We start from the raw sequence: 16,378 nt of genomic DNA, 5'->3' as shown, positions 1-16,378 counted from the left end.
AGGGAGGGGCAGGAATCTCCAGGGAGGCAGAAAAAAAAATGAAGGTGTCTGCAGATGCCAAGACTGTTGTCACAGCCCAAGTGAGGGACTGCACACTCAAACACCGGGATGAGGGGGAGGGTTTGGACATATGCAAAGTATATGATAATCACCTTGTAGTCCATAGACTAACACCCAGGTATGGAAAAACCTTTTGAGTTGTTGGTTGTTGAGTTGTTGAGTCTCCGAGAGACTCTCAAAGCATTTTAGCCAATTGCTGCTGCTCTTGGTTGCCTCTCAAAGATCGAAGGGAAGTCCCTATCTCTGAAGACTGAGCGCATTTTGGACATGGGAATCAAAGGATCAACCTGAAAGCCTCCTTCCTGAGGAATAGCTTTAGTTACCAGAAAATGCTAAACTGGCTGCCGAGGTAATCAATAGCCCAACAGGAAAGTAATCAATAGCCCAACCCGGCTGTGATGACTATGAACCAGCAGTGACCAGCACAACAAGAGAGCCATAGAGGAGTAATAGTGGTGCTCACACTGTGGTGGTAACCAACAGCTGTCTGACTGGACAGAAGGCCTGCTTAACAGCAGGGAAATCATACTTGGTATTGGAAACCTAATCAATGACCGATAGCTAGTGAGGTCACAAATCTCTGAGGAGAGTGTACTACCACTGCTTTTTCTAAGCTAGCATAATTACTAATGACATTCTAAATACACATCCTGGTACCTGAAGATAAATAGCACTAACACCTCATCAATGAAGCTTCCTTATGAAGCAGAGACTGTCACAGAAAGCCATCACTGGAAATATACAGAAAACAACTTATCAGAGGTACCCAACCCTAATTGATATATCTACAACAGAATCCTCCCATCTAAGGTTCAGGGGACATCTTAGATGATGAGATGGCCAGAGTGCAGGAGCTACAGGATCAGGAAGTCTGTTGTGAGATAGTTTCTTCTAGATATGGCAGGGAACGTACACCAAAGAAATCTCAACAACTGGCTACTCAAAGAAGATCTGATCAAGGACAGCACCAGTTGATACCCCAGTGTAGATGGGAGAAGTCTCAAGGGTCCCCACTAAACAAGAAGGCAACATATAGGCCAGAGGGCGAACTAGACAGCTTACAGATGGATTCACACATACACAGTTGCCAGCAACATCAGAGCTCCTCCCTCTGCCCACTGTGGTTTTAGGGTCATTGATTTGTGAGAGTATGTCATCAACATAAGGTGTTATTTTATTTCGTTCTCCAATCTGTAAGACATTTTCATGTCTTTCCTGACTGGCGAGGACTTGAATAAGGCTGCTGAGTCTCTCTTGTTTTGCATCACTGAATGGGTTACTGGCTGTCTGCTTTCTATGTGCGTCTTTATTGGGTTGTGGTTAAGTTCACCAGGCTGCTGAGAGTTTTGGGTGAGAACTTGGTTGGATGTTTTCAAATATCTATCTACATCTATCTATCTATATCTACAGACCATGGGATTTTCATAATTCGATCCCTGTGCCCCTAAAGGATGAATCTATTTGGCCATAAGGTATGGTTCTTCTAATGTGTTACTGGATTCGGTTTGCTAGTGCTTTTAAAAAATAATTGAAATTTGTATTTGACACATAGACTTGTTCAGTTTTTATAGGTTGCCCTGTGATGTCTTGTGTAATGTTCAAAACAAGGTAAGATTTGTCTCCCATTTGGGGAGGAAAGGGCTTTTGCAGCATCTCATCAGCAATAAACATAAAATTACAAGGCTTGCTTCTCCCATGTCTCTTTCTGGCTTTGGAATTAAAGCATTATGGCCTCGGGAGTCAGCAAACGTTCTTCCACCTTCTGTTTTTGGGGAATAGTCTTTAAGTCTTGAGAGAGACGTGGCCAGCAAAGCCATCTGGTACAGTGTTGAGCTGTTTCTGTGGAGAGTTTTTACCAACTCCTGGTCTATTTGATTGTTATACCCACTAATGATTCCTTGGAAGGGATTGAGTGTAGGAACCAGAGGTAGAGGCTGATGGGGCTGGGGGATTAAAGATGTTCATAGCCATTGACATCTCAACACTCTTTATTTGGAACAAGACCAGGTGTCCACGGTCCTAAAGGCATTTTGTAGAGAATCACACAGAAGTGACTTTCTTGCCAGACTGGACACAGGACAGGCTGCACATTGTTGCTAACTCGTGGTTCTGGAACATCTGGTAGTGGCCGTCGTAACTACGCCATTCTGGAAATCCACACTGGCACCATCTTGTCTAAACCTTGATCTGGCCCTCACAGCTTTTATTTCCTTTAGGAGTTAGGGTTCTGGGAGCTTGTCTGCTTCTTATGCTGTTGTTCAGTTTGCTAGTATGTAATTATCCATCTTCTCTTATGACACTTGTAACCTTGTGGCATTGTTACAGTGCTGTTTTTATATTTCTAACTTTATTTGTGTTTTCTAAAAAAAAAAATTTCCTATTTACATTAATGAGAATTTTCCAGTTGAATCTTTGTTTTTAAAAAAATGCCAATTCATAGTTTCATGGCTATTTTCTCATTTTCTACTTCCTGTTTTGTTCACCCCGCTCTGATCTTCATTGTTTCCTTCGTCTGGCTCAGTGTGTTTTTTCCCCTTCTGGTTTTTGGTGGCTGGAGTTGGGCAGTTGATGTGAGCTCTCTCCCTTTGTAGACAGTCAGGGCCACAAGTTCCTCAGAGGACTGTTTATGTCTCACCCCAAGTTTTTGTGTGTTGTTTGCCTTTGTCTTGGGCCTCTTTTCTGATACGCTGTTAGTTTTTATTACTTTATTCCATCCAGGGCTGTTCAAGAGTACATTGTTTAATTTCCACGTGTGTAAATTTCCCAGCTTCTTTCTCACACTGTTTTTGTTTTGTTTTGTTTTGTTTTGTTTTGTTTTTTATAGTTCCTTTTCCTTAGCCATCTCACGAAGTTCGAAGATGAGTCCCTCGAAGGCTGTTAAGTTTCTTCCTTTTTCCTGACACACAGGAGACACGGATCTATGCAAGCTGGGGAGGAAAGCGTGCCCTGCTGCTGATGGTGGAATGTTGCAGCGCCTGCTTGGACCACGTGGCTTACTGTATTGTTTTAGTCAGCTGTTTCCATAGTGGCTCCTGGCACGCAAGCATTGTTTGTTATGGGCTATGGCATACTGAGGTCTCCCCCTAGCCTTATGCTGCTGCGTCTCCCTAGGTCTCTCCGTATTTGTTCCTTATGAGTTTATCTTTATGTAAATATCTCTTAGGCCTTCTGAATTTATGGTCCTTTGAGCAGCAGGAGCAGCTTGTCTCCTGTGACAGTTTAGACCAAAAGCCTCTTTTGTGACAGGTGGCCAGTGTCTTTTGAGCTCCTGTTTGCACGGAACATCCTTTCTGTCCTCTGGTTTTGTGCTCATTCATGTACTTACATGGAAATTAGTTACTTTAAAGAATGCATAGCTGGGTATTTTATTAAAGTATCTACTTAATTATTCTATGGCTTTTTTTGCATGTGTATATGTGTGTGGTGTGCATGTTTATGTTCATGTTCACATGTATGTGGGTACATGTATGTACAGTTGTACATACTTATGGGTGCATATAACCATGAAGTCACAGAGCCAATCACCCTCCGTGTTACTTATTGAGTCTCTGTCTCCTGTGTCTCCTGTTGGACCTGGAGCTTATCAATTCAGATGAATCTCACTAGCCAGCTTGCCCTGGGGATGGCCCATCTCTGCTTCTTGAGGGCAGGGGTCACAGGCCTGGTTTATAATGGATTCGAGAGATCCAGAACTTCAGCCTTCAGACTTATAAGGCCCAGCCTTTGTCTGTGGAGTCACCTTTACAGTCTCTATTCTGTGTGTGTTTTACTGGAATTTTAACCCGTTTACATTTCAAGTAATCACAGATAAGTGAGGGGATTATTGGCAGTTTTATTAGTTGTTTTCCTTTTTTGTTGTTGTTGTTTTTTGTTTTTTGCTTTCTTTTTTTTTTTTTGAGACAGGGTTTCTCTGTGTACCTTGGCTGTCCTGGAACTCACTCTGTAGACCAGGCTGGCCTCGAACTCAGAAATCCACCTGCCTCTGCCTCCCAAGTGCTGGGATTAAAGGCGTGTGCCACCACGCCTGCCTTATTAGTTGTTTTCTATTAATTTAGTCCTCCCCCTTCTCTTCCCCCAATCCTACTTCTTCCCTCTGTGTGATTGGATGATTTGTTTGCAAATGATCTTCTGATTCACCCTCTCGCTCTCTGTTGCTCATCTGAATTGATAATATATCGAGAGTGATTGGCTCTGCGACTCCATGGGCATATGCACCCATAAGTATGTACAACTGTACACACATGTACCCACATTCATGTGAACATGAATGTATACATGCACACCACACACATATACACATGCAAAAATAGAGCCATTTTCTTTGCAGCCTCCTTCATTTGTAGAGGTCTTGATTAGACAGCCACTTTCGTCACCCAGGAAGTTCCACTCCTCTTCCCTCCCCCTCCTCCTCCACACCTTCAGCCATCACTGTTGCTCTTTCACAGTGTGATCCCATTGGTGTGGCTCCTTAATGTTCAGTATTTACACAGTTCTCATCTTCTAACTTCTGTGTTAGAGTACCCTAGGATTCACACCCTCTATGTCACACAGCGGCACACTCCCGTGTCTATAGTCAACCTTTGCTGGTGAGTTTTAAACTTTCAGGCTGCTATTTCAACCATCCATCGAGTTTCAGTGTGAAAGCCTGTCTTCAGTGCTGAGTGTGTGGTAGTTCCGGTGGTCAGCTCTTGTTTCACCAGCTCTACTGGATTCTTTCGTATGCTAATCCGTATTTTCCCTACAGTAGGTCATGCAGTCTGTGGATATAGGTGTGTGTGTGTGTGTGTGTGTGTGTGTGTGTGTGTTGCCCACCATGCTATAAGGACTCTGTCTGTGTGTCTGTGTGTCTGTCTGTCTGTCTGTCTGTCTGTCTGTTTTAGAAAAGTGTCCTAAACCACAGCCGAGGAGGCCTCAAGTCTCAGACTCCAGATTAAAAGGCATCTTTGGAAGCATCCAGACAATCATTTCTTCCTCTGCTGAATGCTTTCCAGGGCTCACCCTGGGTGCACACGGTTCCAGGGGTACAGCGAGGAGAAGGCCCTGCTGTCATAGAACTGTGGCAGAGGCCAGGAAAGATGTCACGTAAGGATGACAGTCACAACATGCTCCACTATGTTCATAGCAGCCTTATTTATAATAGCCAGAAGCTGGAAAGAACCCAGATGCCCCTCAACAGAGGAATGGATACAGAAAATGTGGTACATTTACACAATGGAGTACTACTCAGCTATTAAAAAGAATGAATTTATGAAATTCCTAGCCAAATGGATGGACCTGGAGGGCATCATCCTGAGTGAGGTAACACATTCACAAAGGAACTCACACAATATGTACTCACTGATAAGTGGATATTAGCCCAAAACCTAGGATACCCAAGATATAAGATACAATTTGCTAAACACATGAAACTCAAGAAGAATGAAGACTGAAGTGTGGACACTATGCCCCTCCTTAGAATTGGGAACAAAACACCCATGGAAGGAGTTACAGAGACAAAGTTTAGAGCTGAGACGAAAGGATGGACCATGTAGAGACTGCCATATCCAGGGATCCACCCCATAATCAGCTTCTAAACGCTGACACCATTGCATACACTAGCAAGATTTTGTTGAAAGGACCCAGATGTAGCTGTCTCTTGTGAGACTATGCCGGGGCCTAGCAAACACAGAAGTGGATGCTCACAGTTAACTATTGGATGGATCACAGGGCTCCCAATGGAGGAGCTAGAGAAAGTACCCAAGGAGCTAAAGGGATCTGCAACCCTATAGGTGGAACAACATTATGAACTAACCAGTACCCCGGAGCTCTTGACTCTAGCTGCATATGTATCAAAAGATGGCCTAGTCGGCCATCACTGGAAAGAGAGGCCCATTGGACATGCAAACTGTATATGCCCCAGTACAGGGGAACGCCAGGGCCAAAAAAATGGGAATGGGTGGGTAGGGAAGTGGGGGGGGGAGGGTATGGGGGACTTTTGGGATAGCATTGGAAATGTAACTGAGGAAAATATGTAGTAAAAAAAAAAGGATGACAGTCACAGCTTTGAGAGAATTCTAGCAGGGGCATCATTGGGGCAGAGGGGCAGAGAGTATCTTCGATTCAGCCGAGCACTCCATCTGATCCAGAAACCTCTGTGTACCTCCTTACACGTTGCTATTCCTGGCCTGTCATGCACTCTTCCTAGGACAGATGCCCACGCTTCCGGGAATCCATTCTATTGCTATTCTTCAGGTTGTGGAGAAGAAAGCCAAATCTATGACTTGGTCCTGTCCCACATCTAGTCTTAGTTCTACCCAGTGGTGTTTTACATTTCTGTGTTATCTAATGCAGCCAGACTTCCTTTAACCCTAAACTGGCTTCCAGCTGCTGAGCCAAGGGAGAGCTGGGCTGAGAAGTAGTAGGCAGAGACAAATGCCCTTGAACTTCTCAAGTCTCAAGTGGAGTGTTTCTACCATGCTTCCCCTCTAGAAATGGTGGTAGATTGAATCTGGGGTATCCCCAAAGGCCTGTGTGTCAAAGTCTTGGTTCCCAGTGATGGCATCAGGACCTCTGAAATCTGTAACATCACATAGTTGGGACCCGAAGACCTGTTGCCAAGACGACAGCCACCATATTCCCAGAATCCAATTGGCTCACTTCCCACCTTTACCTGTGTTACATCATTATCCATATATCATTATTCATTATCTCTCTCTCTCTTCCCCCCTTCTCTTTCTGCTTCCACCTTCCTTGTCCCATAAACCTCTTACGTGGGGAACTGTTTTGGCCTAGAGTGCTGTGTTCAGACTTGAGCCACTATTCTAACACATCACCCAGAGCCTAGTGGGGGTCTTTAGGTCATTGAGAGCCCATCCCAGAGAGAACAGTAGCCCTCGAGCCAGTTCCTCTACCTCTCATGGTTGCATGACCATGAGGTGAATGGTTTGGCTCTGACATTTTCCTACTGTGAATGTGAATCTGCCTCCTATTGGTCCAAAGCAGCAGGACATGGTGACCATGGACTAGAATCTCTCAAACTGAGACAAATTACCCTTTTCTCTCTATAAATGAATTATGTCCGTTATTTTTATTACAATAGAAATCTAACAGAGATGTGAAATCCAAGGCTGGAAGTAACTGACTAAATTGCCTACAGACTTCCCAGGACTGGGAGTCAGGGCATCGACACACGTGGGTGACCTTAAACCTCCAGCAGAAGAAGGCTGAGAAGCAGAGAGTCCCAGCCCAGTACTGACAGCTTCAGAGCTTGGCAGACTCTCTCATACTTGCATCGTAAGTTCTAGGATCACTTTCACACAGCTGAGAGTCACTCTGCTTCTGCTGGTGGTGCAGGGACAAAAACAGTACACATCTCCTGCTCTGAGGCAGACCCCAGGTACTGGGAGGACCAAGACACACCCCCCCCCGACTCTCTGATAACTCCAGCTCAGAAAGCTGGAGACTCAAGAATGAAATTTAAGTCTGGCCTTAGGTTAGAAAGAAAACTGGTAGGTTGTTTCCTTCCGTAGATGAATTTGAACTTGAAAGGAGAGGAAACCAAATTTGGTTTCCCTTCTGTAGTCTTTCTATCAGTGCTTGATCTTCATGGCACAGAAAGTGAAACTTCTGGTGGTGTGGTACAGCCCCGTCGCTATGGTGTGGTGTGGAACAGGCTCCGGCCGAGTGATGCAGGCTTGGCTCCACTGAGCACCAGCTGAGTGACTTCAGATGCTCAGTCCCCATTGCATTACATCTCTGATGTAAAAACATCAGAGAGAAAGAAGCTCAAACAGAAGAAAGAATGAGGTTCTCTCTGGGCTTCATTTTGGTGGTTTTGGGCCATGATAGATTGGTTGGCCCTGTCATTTGGACACACACATGGCAAGGTTGTACAGCAGAAGGGTCCATACACAGATAATTCCCGACAGAGGAATCTCTAATGGCCGAGAAACACTTAAAGAAATGTTCAACATCCTTAGCCATCAGGGAAATGCAAATCAAAATGACTCTTGAGATTCCACCTTACACCCATTAGAATGGCTAAGCTCAAAATCTCCAGTGACATCAAATGTTGGCGAGAATGTGGAGGAAGGGGGAACACTCCTCCATTTCTGGTGGGAATGCAAACTTGTACAGCCACTCTGGTAATCAATTTGGTGGTTTCTCAGAAAATTGGGAATAGTTCTATCTCAAGACCCAACTATACCACTCCTGGGCATATACCCAAAAGATGTTTCACCATACCACAAAGACACCTGCATAACTATGTTCATAGCAGCTCTATTCATAATAGCCAGAACCTGGAAATCCAGATGTCCCTCAACTGAAAAACGGATAAAGAAAATGTGGTACATATATACAGGGGAATACTACTCAGCTATTAAAAAGGACACCATGAAATTTGCAGGCAAATGATAGAACTAGAAATTTTCACCCTGAGTGAAGTAACCCAGACCCAAAAGGACATACATGCACGGTATGTACTCACTAAAAATTAGATATTACAGGATATCCATGATATACCCCACAGATCCCAAGAAGCTCAAGAACAAGGAGGGCCACTGAGAGTCTCTCCTGGATCACTTTCACGTTGTCCATTGAGAAACAGTCTCTCATCAGAACCCAGACCTCCCCAGTTCAGAAGGTCTGTGTAGCCAGCTTGCTCCAGGGATCCACTCTTTCTGCCCTCTGACTGCTGGAATAAGAGGCAGGCTCTGCTCACTGGACTTTTATGTGGGCGTAGGAGATCTGACCTCTGGAAAATGCTTTACCCTCTGAGCCATGCGCCAACCTGAGCAAGAGGGGTCACTTGTGATCTACGGGTGTCAGACATGCCATGAAAGCAACATGTAGCCTTGTGTCTCTGTCTGTCTTGGAGGATGGTCACTCTCTGTGGGGTCAGTGCTGTGGTGGAGCATAGGCCACCGTGGAGTAGTGTAGTGGGTTGGCCTGACGCCACTTCTATTCTAATGCTAATTTGGGCCCCCCCAAAATTGGATGCCCTCCCACTCCACCCTCGAGAGAGAGAGTCCACACATAGACACTAGCTAAGTGATCCTGTCTCTAGTTAATTGTGATTGGTAAATAAAGTTGCCAACAGCCAATAGCTGGGCAAAAGAGACACAGGTGGGCTTTAGGTTTCCCAGATTTGGGCTTGGAAAAGAGAAAGAGAAGAATGTTCAGGAGAGGAGAAGGGAGAAGCCACCATGGGTTAAGGGTTAAGAGAACATTGCCCTATGGGCTGAATGCCCAGTTGGAGTTAAGAGCAGCCCAGATGGAACATAGTAAATAGTAAGTAATAACTCAGGGTTATTGATAGGAAAGTAGATTCTAACAGCATTGGAGGGTAGGCATCTGCCCAGTTCTTGTGCTATTCAGGGCTTATTGTAAATATAAAGGCTGTTGAGTGTGCCTTTCATTCAGGCAGTAACCAAAGGCTGGGTAGAAGCCCTGGACTGGGATTCTAAATAATTTCTACTACAGAGTAGCACCTTATAAATATGTGTTTCTGTCATTTCAGCCCCAGCTACAGCAACTTGACCCATTTAAACCTGAATCTCAATTGTTCACACTCAGAGTAGGGGAAGTGTTTTATGACATCAAGACAGTCACCTTACCCAGTGGTCAAGGATCTTAGGAAACTGCTTTAGTTGCGGCTTGCAAACTTAAAAAACTGTACCTGGGGGAGGGGTGCCTTTGCCCCACGTGGCTTCCCCAACCCTGGCTTTGATGTGTCATTGTAGCTGACGGAGTACTTTTTAGGATTTGACCCAAACCAAACCGAACCAAACCCTTCAAGGATGGACAGACCTGAACCTGCTGTGCTAGTGAACTCTTGGGATTCCACCACCAGGGAGGCTGAGGCAGGAGAATTGGAAATTAGAAATCAGCTGGGATTTATAGTGAGTTTAAAGCTAGCCTGGGCCATATAGTGAGGCCCTTTCTCAAAGCATACAGACCTCCCCCACTCCAATACTAACAACAATGAAAAGAGAGAGCCCCAAAAGCAGAGTCTTGGGGTGCCTCTAATTTCTCAGAGTGATTGATGAAGCTTCCAGTATGTCTAGATGCTGTTCTCTACAGTAGGATACCACAGCAGGCCTGGCTAGCATTCTACAGTGTGAATGAATTGAGATGCGGGAAGTCAGAGAGCCTGTAGTTCAAATGCCCTTATCAGAGGCGGCCATGTGCTTTCAGGGAAGTCAGAGAAGGAAATGACCAGTCCTGTTCCTCCTCTTACCTTTGAACTGCCATGAGACCAGCTCTTAGCTGTTTTGGGGTACTCACTCAGATTTGGGGTACTGACCTGGCCAGCACTCTGACGTGGTGCAGATGGGAACACTGTGGCTAAACAGAGACCCAGTGCAGTCCTGGGGCCAAGAGGCCAGCGTGGCTGATGAGACATCTGAATCTGCCATTCTCTGTGCCACTGTCTCTCCAGGCTTCTGGGCATGGCCACTAATGAGGGGGGCACATCCAGGCGAAGCTGAGGGCTGTGTGTCTCATCCTGGTTCTTTGGAGAGGGTGTGATCATTCTAGGTCTTGCTCTGAGATTCTCTTCTTTAGAGATTACTGGCAGAGGTGGTGAAGGCATGGCTCAAGGGGCCGAAGGCCCTTGTTTTAGACATGACATGCTATGGCTTCTGGAAGGGAGGATGGAGATCATGGAGAAGTGTCCATACAAAACACTGCTCTCAATCTAAAGAGGATGATTTTCTTCTGTGCTAACTACGAGCGAGCAGAGCTTGGGTGGCAGGTTCCCCCATCACTGGTAAAAGCTGTAAATAAAGCATTTGACCAAACTGTGGTTCATTGCTGGGAACCACAGGTAGCATGATAGGTGGGTTACGGCAAATACTCTGCTATTGGGCTCACCCACTGCCCGATGCCTTATATGCTTCCAGGCTGTTGGAGCTCATCCTCTGGAGATTTTACCCGATATTCTGATGTCAGGTCAGACACAGGTTGATGGTAACAGCCTGATAGAGAGACTAAAGGGAGCCCAAGACGATCTGACTCTGTGTCTGCAACGTTCCAACCCTCCACAGTCATCAATTCTAGTCTGCGATCTTCTGCAGAGAATTTCAGTTTGCAAGGTGGAGCAGCCAAGGTGGCTGGCTACGGCTCGGGGCATAGTCAGAGCATTTTCCAAGGAGTCTGAAAGTCTGGAGAGATGGAGAGTCAAGAACTTATTTTTTGAGATGTTCAGTCTTTTGCACACTGCGGGGACTTTGGAACCCCTGCATACTTTCCCCAGGTACTGTATAATCCATTGCTCTTGGATGCTACTCAAGGACCACAGTGGAGGGTCCCAGATGATGGCCACACAAGGCTCTTCCTATAAGGGGCCCCTTTGACAGGCAGGCATTCTTGTCTACTTGAATTTTCCGTTTATTTCAATCATTGTGGGGCCCCAGAGAAGGGCACAGAGTAGAACATTCTAGCCAACAGTACTTTGAACCACCACCTGCCTAATATCTGGTCTGACCCTCTTTCTTTTACCCCCAGGTTGCCTCTGCCTTGAGTGTAATCCCCTCCCACCACCTCTGAGAGACACAGCCTCAGAAGAGATCTGGCCATCCAGTACTGACTCAACTCATCTCTATTGAGTTAGTGAAGGCAGACCAGAAACCACAGGTGAGCACCTGTCCCAAAGGTGGCTTTCCACCATGTCTCTCATACCTGTAACTGGACATGTGCGCCTGGGCTTGAACCATTTGCAGTCCTGGGACTAAGATGAAGAAGCAAGACAATCATATGCAGGACAAAATCAGCTGGAGAGGTGGACCTTAGTCATTACTATCAATAGTGTCTTAATGAAATATTTTAAAGATTTATATGCCGGGGCCTAGCAAACACAGAAGTGGATGCTCACAGTCAGCTAATGGATGGATCATAGGGCTCCCAATGGAGGAGCTAGAGAAAGTAGCCAAGGAGCTAAAGGGATCTGCAACCCTATAGGTGGAACAACATTATGAACTAACCAGTACCCCGGAGCTCTTGACTCTAGCTGCATATATATCAAAAGATGGCCTAGTCGGCCATCACTGGAAAGAGAGGCCCATTGGACTTGCAAACTTTATATGCCCCAGTACAGGGGAACACCAGGGCCAAAAAGGGGGAGTGGGTGGGCAGGGGAGTGGGGGTGGGTGGATATGGGGGACTTTTGGTATAGCATTGGAAATGTAAATGAGTTAAATACCTAATAAAAAATGGAAAAAAAAAGATTTATTTATTTTATGTATATAAGTACACTGTAGCTGTCTTCAGACATACCAGAAGAGGGTATTGGATCCCATTACAGATGGTTGTGAGCCTCCATGTGGTTGCTGAATTGAACTCCAGACCTCTGGAAGAGCAGTTGGTGCTCTTAACCACTAAGTCATCTCTCTAGCCCTTGATGCAATATTTTAAAAAGTCATGTTCCACAAGCAAAATGAAGACATATTGGGAAGTAGATCCATGCCTGGAGCAGAGGAAATACAGATACTGTGTCAGGCCCCACAATCTAATCCAATCAGGAAAATACCAGACAAACCTAACCTCAGGCCAGGCTGAGGATTAGCTGCCTGGTTCTCTGCCAAAGTCGAGGGGATGAAGATACAGGAGCCTGTGGACACAGGGCATGATGGTCCCAGCCCCTGGGATCCAGGCACAGAAGACCATTAGTGGGAATCCTGCTAAAACCAGAGTGCGGTGGCTGCTGTAGAGTTGTCGATGCTACTGTCCTATGGTTAGGGGAGGAGGGGCTGGGAGGACATTGTGGTTCTTCTTATCCATGGAATCTATTATAGGACCCTAGCAAAAGCTCAAGACCAGGGAAAGTGCTGAGGCCTCCGTACACTGATATTCCTCTAAATACATATGATAAAGTTTAATTTCTAAATGAGGCCCAGGGGCAGATTAACACCAGCTAACGAGAAAGCAGGACAACCACAGTGATACACTAGTGAAAACTGCTGCACATGTAAGAGCGTCTTTTCTCTGGACTAGTTCACAAGAGAGTTTCAGACTAAGTAGACCTCTCTGCTAATGGAAATGTGGGAAACGCAGGACTCAGATGGAAGGACTCATGGACAAGAGAGCTTGGCACTAGTTTGAAACTCTCTCAAAGTTAAAAAAAAATAAATTAAATCACCTGCATTCATACACTGCAAATGTGGCCCACTCCAAATCAACAATTAAGGGAACAATATAGAAAACAGGACACAAGGATGGACAGGGCTGGGCTGATGACTTGGTGGACAATGTGTTTGCTAAGCAGGCTGGAGTCCTGGAATGGAGAGTCCCTGATCCCAGGGAAGCAGGGTGGGCTTGCCACCCCGTCATCCAGAGTTTACAAGGCATGCACAGGCTGGCTACCCCAGTCTCATCAGCAAACTGTGGGCTCAGTGAGAGATCCTGCCTCATAAAATGGAGAGCAGCCTTTGAAGATGCCTGATGTCAACCTCTGGCCTCCACACAGAGGCACACAGACACTCGAGAGCTCCTCATATGGTAACATAAATGTATACACATGTGCATGTGCGTGCGCGCGCGTGCGCGCACGCACGCACGCACGCATGCACGCACGCACGCACACACACACACACACACACACACACACACACACACACACACACACACTGCATGTATGTAAGCACATAAAAAACAGTAGCAATAGCCAAGGAAAGGTCTAGGAAAGCTTTCTCTGCATCTCCCTAGCTGTGTGGAAACTGCTCGCTGCTGAGGAATGAAAGCTGTGACAGGTAGAAATCTTGAGCTGCATCATAGATGTCATCAAAGATGTCATCAAAGATGTCCTTGTAGACATCGAACAGGTCATGTGAGCTGGGATTCCTTTCTAACTGGTCATGGAGCTAGGTTGGTGGCACCAGAATCAGGTGCAGCCAGGGGTGCCCCAAATGAACTCCCACAGGCCTTTGAGGATAGCAGGGTCTCTAAGCCATCTAATATAGTGGGGATTGAACCCAGAGCCTCTCATGTCCTTGACAGAAGCTCTGTCACTGGGCATCTTCTTACATTTTATCTTTTTGAGATCAGGGCTTACTAAGTTTCCCAGGCAGACCTTGAACTCACCATCCTCCTGCTCCAGCCTATCAGGTAGCTGCAATTGCAAGCCTGTGCTTCCCGGCTCAGCAGAACCATTATAACTGAAGAGATTAGTGGTCCAAGGGTGTGATGCAGAGGTTAACTCAGTGGTAGGGGCTTGCATTGGATCACAACTTGCTGGGGTTGAGGGTACAGTCCAGTCAGTGTGACATCTGCATCCAAGAGGTTCCATCCCCATCCCAGCACCACAGGAACTGGGTGTGGTCATGTAAATGTGATACCAGCAAATCCAGAGATGAAGACAAGAGGATTATATGTTCAAGGCCAGCCTGGGCTACCTGAGACTCGAAAGAAAAAAACCAAACTAAACCAAAGGTGACAATGGTTTAAAAGGAACTTAAGCCTTGGTTTCCCTGGCAATGCTCTCTCCTCTCTCTCTCTCTCTCTCTCTCTCTCTCTCTCTCTCTCTCTCTCTCTCTCTCTCTCACACACACACACACACACACACACACACACACACAAACACACGGACATGCATGCATGTACGCTTCCATGTACACTCTCTTAAACTTTCTGGCTTCATCTTCTTTGTAGCAAGTCTCTTAGGCAAGACCTGGACCACAGAGATGCTAGCTTTGGACATGACTTTCTGGGACATTCAGGATGCACTTGTCCTCTGGCTGGAGAAACCCCTAACACCATCTGCCCCTCTGAGTGGTGATTATGGTGTCACCTGTAGGACCTTGTGGAGCTTATACTTCCACTGCCCATCAGGAGTGACATATAAAGCCAACCAATGGATGTGTGCACAGTGATGTGTAGGCAGGCCACAATGAGTTTGTCCTGTGGCAGAGGTGTGAGACCAGTGACCCCAGCAACCTTATCCCTTCCTTGGGTCTATGGCCCATGGTGGGTACTGTAGTGCCATAAACAAAAAGCAACCTGCCCTGCTGGATGCTGGACATAAATTGGTAGTCCAGCCGTAGTGTTGTCTTACCTCCTTGAAGGCAGAGGAGGCATCTTATTGACCAGCAAGGAGGAGATGAGGAAAGGCCTTGGAGCTTCGGTATCACATTGAGGAGTGGCATGTGTGTGTGTGCTGTGGTCCTGTGTGTGTATGGTACATGGAATATGAACATATGTCTGAGATGTCTGTGTGTAACATGCATGTGAGTGGGTAGAAGAGTATGCAGTGTATGAGTGCATGTATGTGGGCATGGTTTTCAGAGATGTGGGTGTGTATGTGTGTGCTTATGATGTGTGTGTGATGCGTATTTGTATGTGGATGAGTATGTGTTTGTGTATGATGTGGGTATGTATAATGTGTACATGTGTATATGATGTGTTCATGTATGTAAATGATGAGTATGGTATGTATGTGTATGATGGATATGTGTGTGTATGTGTGTGCATGTATGATGTGTATGTGTGTGTATGATGTGTATGTGTGTGTATGATGTGAATGTGTGATGTGTATATGTGTGATTTGTATGTATATGTGTATGATGTGTATGTGTGTGTTGGCTTTGTCTCATCAGACCTGAGCCTTGGCCCTCATATAAGGCCAGGTTCTCCTGTGGCTCTGCAAAGTCCTGGGGAGGAAGGTGTGTCTTGTTACAGGGAGCTGAGCTGCTGGTTCTGTGGAGCAGATGTGTTGACTCCAGCAGGAAGCAGAGGAAAGGGACAAGAAGAAGACACAGCTTGACAACAAGCAAGACACACCTGTCTTGCACTTGGGTGTGCACAGGCTGGATCTTCAGCCTGCATTCGATGACACCAGCAGCCCATCCAGACTACCAACTCAGAAGCCTTGCCTGTACCTATTTTCATATGCTGCTGCCTACATACTCACATGCCAGCCGCATGTACATGAAGACACTCGCAGGTACACTCTCTCATAATTTACCCCCACACATATACCCACTCACTCACGACCGTGACTATACCCTGTAGGCACACACAGCTCACACGTGCACATACACATCACAGGCAGTCACAGCCCTGACAGGTCCACTCACTACCTGCACATACATCAGGTATGCACACATACCCACAGCCCCACAGCACATATATTCACAACAGTGGCACTCCACACCCGCAAACAGGACATGTGTTCCTATAGCCACGAACGCACATCTCCGTCAGCACGCTCTGCTTCTGTGACCTGGGCCTGAGGTTTGAGAATGTTTCCAACTTGGCCAGACTTCAATGGGACAGCACTTTCCAGTCTGAGGAGCAGGCAGTGAAGTGGGGACCAAGGGTGACATCCCAGGGACTGCATGATAAT

This window comes from Mus musculus, chromosome 13 (genome assembly GCF_000001635.26).
Source record: "Mus musculus strain C57BL/6J chromosome 13, GRCm38.p6 C57BL/6J".
NCBI lineage: Eukaryota > Metazoa > Chordata > Mammalia > Rodentia > Muridae > Mus > Mus musculus.
This window is presented reverse-complemented; position numbering follows the sequence as displayed.